General features: G+C 41.8%; 1 long non-coding RNA gene across 2 annotated transcripts; it reads left to right on the top strand.

Moving 5' to 3' along the window:
• Positions 1-870: 870 nt before the first annotated feature.
• Positions 871-5,098, top strand: LOC119264357. Of its 2 annotated transcripts, none has more exons than XR_005130984.1 (2): positions 871-1,233; positions 4,741-5,098. It is a non-coding gene; the product is annotated as an uncharacterized LOC119264357 (long non-coding RNA). The 2 variants fall into 2 exon arrangements; XR_005130983.1 differs by having other exon boundaries at positions 4,735-5,098.
• Positions 5,099-6,138: the final 1,040 nt, after the last annotated feature.

The raw sequence follows: 6,138 nt of genomic DNA, 5'->3' as shown, positions 1-6,138 counted from the left end.
CATGTTCTCCCCGTGTCCGCGTGGGTTTACTCCGGGGGCTCCGGTTTCCTCCCACAACGAACAGACATGCAGGTTAAGCGAACTAAGTTGCCCAAGTCAGCCGGGAACACTCATGGAGCGATGAGGGCAAAAAAAAAAAAAAAAACATTTTGCATTTGACCAGTTTTCCCTGTATTTCACAATGACAGGAAAATATTTAAAGAGGAGGCAGCGCGTTTGAGAGGTAGGTTAACTTTGTCAATATAATGTAGTAGTTGGGTGTATGTGTATATAAACTCACTCACGATATTTATGTATGTATGGATGTACAGAGATTAAAAAAACAAACACGCAAACACGCCCGCGCACACACGCATATACATGTACATATACACATATTTACACGCACGTCTACTGGGCGGCGCGGTGGCGCAGTGGGTAGCACTGTTGCCTCACAGTGAGCACAGCGTGGGTTCGATCCCCACGAGGGTCCTCACTGTGTGGAGTTTGTTGCATGTTCTCCCCGTGTCCGCGTGGGTTTACTCCGGGGGCTCCGGTTTCCTCCCACAACGAAAAGACATGCAGGTTAAGCGAACTAAGTTGCCCAAGTCAGCCGGGAACACTCATGGAGCGATGAGGGCAAAAAAAAAAAAAAAAAAATTTTGCATTTGACCAGTTTTCCCTGTATTTCACAATGACAGGAAAATATTTCAAGTACAACAATAAACTTTTATTTAAAACTCAACAAAACCATAGAGTTAAATTTAAAAAAAGAGTTACTGTGATCTACCTTTATAGTTCTTTTCGATTTAAAGGACAATAAACACTTCTTATACCATGTAAGAGCCGCAATAGAGAGAGACAATTTAATCCATCTTTTTTATGCTCCACTAGGGGGCAGCTGCGTGTAAGGCTCCTGAGTTCAGTTCGTAGCTGCGAGAGAAAGGAGCAACACTGTTTTTGACCGTGTGACTGTGAATTGTTTTATTTATTTATTTTTTCAGCAAACGTTTTCAAACTATTCAAGCGTTCTGTCATGCGCGTATGAATCAGTGACTCCTGCAGCTAGTTGTGGTGCAAAACAGGATCATTTAGACGGAGTGCCACTACATTAAGTCCAAAACTGCTCCACAAGCATCTAAGATGAAGACGATGGCTAAGCGCTAATAGCTGTTTCAAAGGGAAAGAGAGAAGCATCGCTCGGTTCCTCAGTGCAACTACGGTGGCAGACTGCAAGAAGAAGCTTTAGAAAAGGTAATGAAAATACTCTGGATGATGCAAAGTGCAAGTTCTCTGTGAAACTTTCGATAGAATTGCTTAAGTTTGTGAAGATTACAGCTGCTAACAAGTGCGAGAAAAGCGCTGAGCTAGTAGCGCCTGTTGAGTTTCTCCGTGTGTAGATCGAGTAACCTAGACGTGAGCCGTACACGTTCTGTATTTGGAAGTTGCGGTGCACTTTGAGAAAGAAAGTATTATAGAAGTACTTGGTGGCACACTCTTTACACGTTGGCTTTATAAAAAGGAGTAAGGGAGCGAAATCGTTGACACGGTAGAAACGGAACATAAGAGAAGGCGCAGATTAACTGAGAAAGCGTTGCAAGAGCAGCTGCACAGGTTAATAGCAACAAGAAGAGGAACTTTGGCACGAATTACAAGTAAAATCAAAGAAGTTGAGAGGTTGATGAGTGATGCTAACAATTTGAAGAGAGTGCAAGATGTCATGCGGCATGATTTCATGAAAATTGTAATGGAGTTCACAGATCTCAGTAGAAAAATAGGAGATCTTTTGGATGAGGACGAAAAGAACGCAGATCAACACAACTGGTTTCAGCCTAAGATGGTGACAGTCAATCAGTTTGTGGAGGAAACTGAAAAATGGATGGCTGCCTTGTGTGAAGACACTAATGGCAAAGAGAATGAAACTGAGATTGACAATGCAGAAGTGATGTTTGATGATGTTGGCCCTAAAGATAGTGTGTCACAACTGGCAGAGAGCAGTGTTAAGCAGGCAAAGGCTTTGTTGGTTGGTTAAATCATCTGTCATGTCAATTGAACATAGAAACTGCAATAGCAGAAAGCAGTGCAAAATTGAAGGTGCTCAAAGAATATGAGAAATCAGAGGATGGCATGAATAGCTATTTACGGGCGGGAAAGCATGGTCAGTCGAGAAGTTGTGTGAAGGAGGAAGAACAGACTGGTTACCAACCTATTTACCCCCCTGCAGTAGGAAGCAAAAGTCCCTCCAGGCCACTGAAATTCACTAAACCACGGGTCCTGAGCCCAGAACCCACAGACCACACTGGTGATCAGCTTTACGAAAGAAATGTTGATGTTCTTCAAATGATGCAGAAGCAAAATATGATTACGGAACTACTGGTGAAGCAGCAGAGTTGGGCTCAGCTTCCAGAAAAAGACATTCCCACGTTTAGAGGCGATCCTCTTGCTTACAGGTCGTTTATCAGAGCATTCGAGCACGCCATTGAAAGGAGAACAGATAATGAGCAGGATAAGTTGTATTACCTGCAACAGTGTACTGTAGGAGAACCACATGACCTTGTTCAAAGCTGTGAACACATGGCTCCTGACAGAGGATTCAAGGAAGCAAAGCGGTTACTTCAGAAGTATTATGGCGATGAGCTAAATATAGCTAGTGCTTATATCGATAAAGCCTTAAAATGGCCGCAGATTAAGTCTGATGATGGAAAAGCACTCTGTGCTTATGCTCTGTTTTTGGTTGGTTGTCACAATACTATGGAGGATGTGCAATTTATGGAAGAGATGGACAACCCAACCAATATGAGAATTGTGATTTCCAAATTGCCATACAAAATGAGGGAGAGATGGAGAGTAGAAGCTTATGAGCTTAAAGAAAAAAGAGGAGATAGAGCAAGATTTGCTGATCTGGTTGTTTTCATTGATCGTCAGGCAAAGGTGGCCGCAGAAAAATCATGCATTGGAGTCATGTTACAAGATTAAAGAGCGTGCACATAAAGAGCGTGTGGACTTCCTGAAGTCTAAAGGCTTATGTTTTGGCTGTTTGACACAGGGCCATCTTAGTCGAACTTGTAAGAGGAGAATGACATGTAAAGAGTGTGCTCAGAGACACCCAGATATTCTCCATGTTGAGAAAGAGGACTATAAAGATGCCACCATGTCTACAAATCAGGACAGTGGTAATAGCCAGAATGAAGAGGTTTCTTGTGCTCAAGTGTCAATCACACAAGAATCATGTGGCCATACTGGGGCCGAAGAAATAGGCTGTATGCTTTCGATTGTCCCTGTAAAAGTGAAATCCAGAAAAAGTGCAAGATGCATAGAAACATATGCATTCATGGATCCTGGAAGCACAGCTACGTTTTGTACAGAAGAAATCCAGAAACGGCTGATTGTGAAAGGACAGCCCACTCAGATCTCACTGAGCACTATGAGCCAAGGGGAATCTGGAGGACCGAAGCTGTTTAACAGTTATATACTTTCAGACCTGGAAGTGTGTGGTTTGGAAGACACAAAGTACGTTGAGTTACCTAGGGTCTTTACGCACAAGGACATTCCGGTAAAGAAAGAGAACATTCCCAGGGAGACATACATCCACAAGTGGTCATATCTGAGAGGAGTGCGTTTACCACACATTGATGCAGAGGTGGGTCTGCTAATTGGAGCAAATAGTTCAAAAGCAATGGAGTCGTGGCATATTATTAATAGTCTAGAGGACAAACAATTTATGCAAGCAGTGCAGAAGACAATAAAGTTTGTAGATGGACATTACTGCATAGGACTTCCACTACGACATGAAACACCCAAGGTTCCAAACAATCGTTGCATGGCAGAACAGCGAGCTGCCAGCTTGCTAAGGAAGCTGAAAAGAAACCAGGAATTCCTTGAAGATTACAAAGGCTTCATGAAGAACATGATTAAGAATGGCATTTCAGGGTGTATCATTAAATGGTGAATTACTTCAGGGACCTGACCTCACCAATACACTCATAGGAGCCTTGATGAGATTCCGGGAAGAACCAGTAGCTATAGTAGCAGACATTGAATCAATGTTCTACCAAGTGAAAGTTCCTGAGGGAGACACAGATTTGCTGCGATTTCTATGGTGGCCAGATGGTAACCTAAATGCACACCTTGAGGAGTTTCGCATGACAGTACACATATTTGGGGCAACCTCCTCGCCTAGTTGTGCTTCATATGCTTTGAGAAGAACAGCTGAGGATAGAAGAAGCATTGCAGCACCAGAAGCTGTTGAAACAGTTCTGCATAATATATATGTAGATGATTGTTTAAAGTCTGTGTGTTCAGAGGAGCAAGCAATTGCCCTAGTGAAAGATCTGCGAGATTTGTGCGCTCAAGGAGGGTTTTGCCTCACAAAATGGGTAAGCAATAGTAGGAAGGTCTTGTCAACGATCCCAGCTGAACACAGAGCCAGTAACATAAAAGACCTTGATCTCAACCATGATGCATTACCCACCGAACAAGCTCTTGGTGTACAATGGTGCACAGATTTTGACACATTCATGTACAATTTTAGGGTGCAGGAAAAGCCAGTAACCAGAAGAGGAATTCTTTCTGTTGTGGGCTCCATTTATGACCCTCTCGGTTTTCTGGCACCATTCATCCTTCCAGCCAAACCTCTTTTAAGCGATCTGTGTAAAGACAAGCATGGATGGGATGAAGAACTCACTGCTGTGATGTGTGTCCTGTTTATTTATTTAATTAATTAATTTCTTACTCTGTTCTTTCTTCTGTTTTGAGTTCCAGATGATCTAGACAGTGATGTTGCTGGCTTCGTTGGCTCTGTGCTACCAAACTCAAGGGCAAATGAACTGGTATTGAAGGCCGTCCAGACATTGAGCGTGGAAACCCTGAAAGTCCTGAATTACGTCCAGGGGGCAGATCTGGTCAATGTCCTTAGGCCAGTTGAAGCTAGAAAACTGGAGACCTATAGCCACACCCAGAGGAACAATGAGCTCTCTAGCCACACCCAGAGGAACAATGAGCCTTATAGCCACGCCCAGAGGAATGATAAAAAGTGTCATGCAGAGACTATTCATCTTCCAGTATGTGTGAGAAAATGTCTTTGAGCAATTGAAAATAAAATGTGCATATTTTCTAATTATTGCTGCGTTGTTTTTTTTTTCAAAACCCACTGTTGATACAATTTCAATCTAGATGAATGTAGCATCATTCTGCTGGTTATAGCGAACTATGCTGCCTGGCAGTGCACAAAACAATAGAAACAGACGGTTAAAACAAACGTTAAGACAGGTCTGGGGTTGTCTTGAAGGTAGGACAGAATTGAGGACATTTTGCCTAGTGAGGATGTTTCTATAATACTGATTTCTTATCTGGAGCTAGGACAAGATAATGAACTTAAGAACTGCTGTTCTGTAAAAGATAATAAGTAAAAGATAATAAATGCAAATAAACATAAACACAGTAAAAGTAATAATAAAGTGTTGTTTACAGAAAAATCATTATTTGTTAGTAGAAAACAGAAAATCTGTGCTATAGATTCGGATTTTCTTGGTATTTATTCGTGAACATGTTTTTGTTATCCCCAAATACAAACAATAAAATGTATAAAATAGCTGCCATGCATACTTACATACATGAAGTGGTGGACAGTAACTAAGTGTGTGTAATTCGTTACTGTACTTCAGTAGTTTTTTTGGGTATCTGTACTTTAATTAAATATTTCCATTTCGGGTGACTTTCTACTTTCACTCCGCTACATTTCAAAGTCAAATATCTTAACTTTTTACTCCACTACATTTGAGAAATCTGTCGTTCCTTTTGGTTTTTGTGCGTATAAAAACATAACATGTCAAAACGACATAAGCACATAGCAAGAACACCAATCGGGGCGCATCAGCGGTCACTTTGTTCTGAGCTTGTTTTGACCTGTTGGTTATACCGACCCAGTGCTAGCACACGGTTCAACATCAGTACAGCAGCGTAAAAATGTTTGGGAGCGCATTCGTCTACCTAAATGATGGCACTAACCAGGGGGGCTATTCCACAAAGCGAGCTAACTTAGTAAGCCGGGCTTTTTAAGAAAAGCCTGGCTCATTTTGCTCAAGTTTGGTATATATATACGTTTGTACAAACCTTCTCTGTACCAGGCTAGAGTTGATACTTAGCTTAACTGGACCGCTT

Source organism: Pygocentrus nattereri, chromosome 1 (genome assembly GCF_015220715.1).
Source record: "Pygocentrus nattereri isolate fPygNat1 chromosome 1, fPygNat1.pri, whole genome shotgun sequence".
Classification (NCBI taxonomy): domain Eukaryota; kingdom Metazoa; phylum Chordata; class Actinopteri; order Characiformes; family Serrasalmidae; genus Pygocentrus; species Pygocentrus nattereri.
Note: the sequence above shows the minus strand (reverse complement) of the source record. Positions and strands in the feature narration are given on the sequence as shown.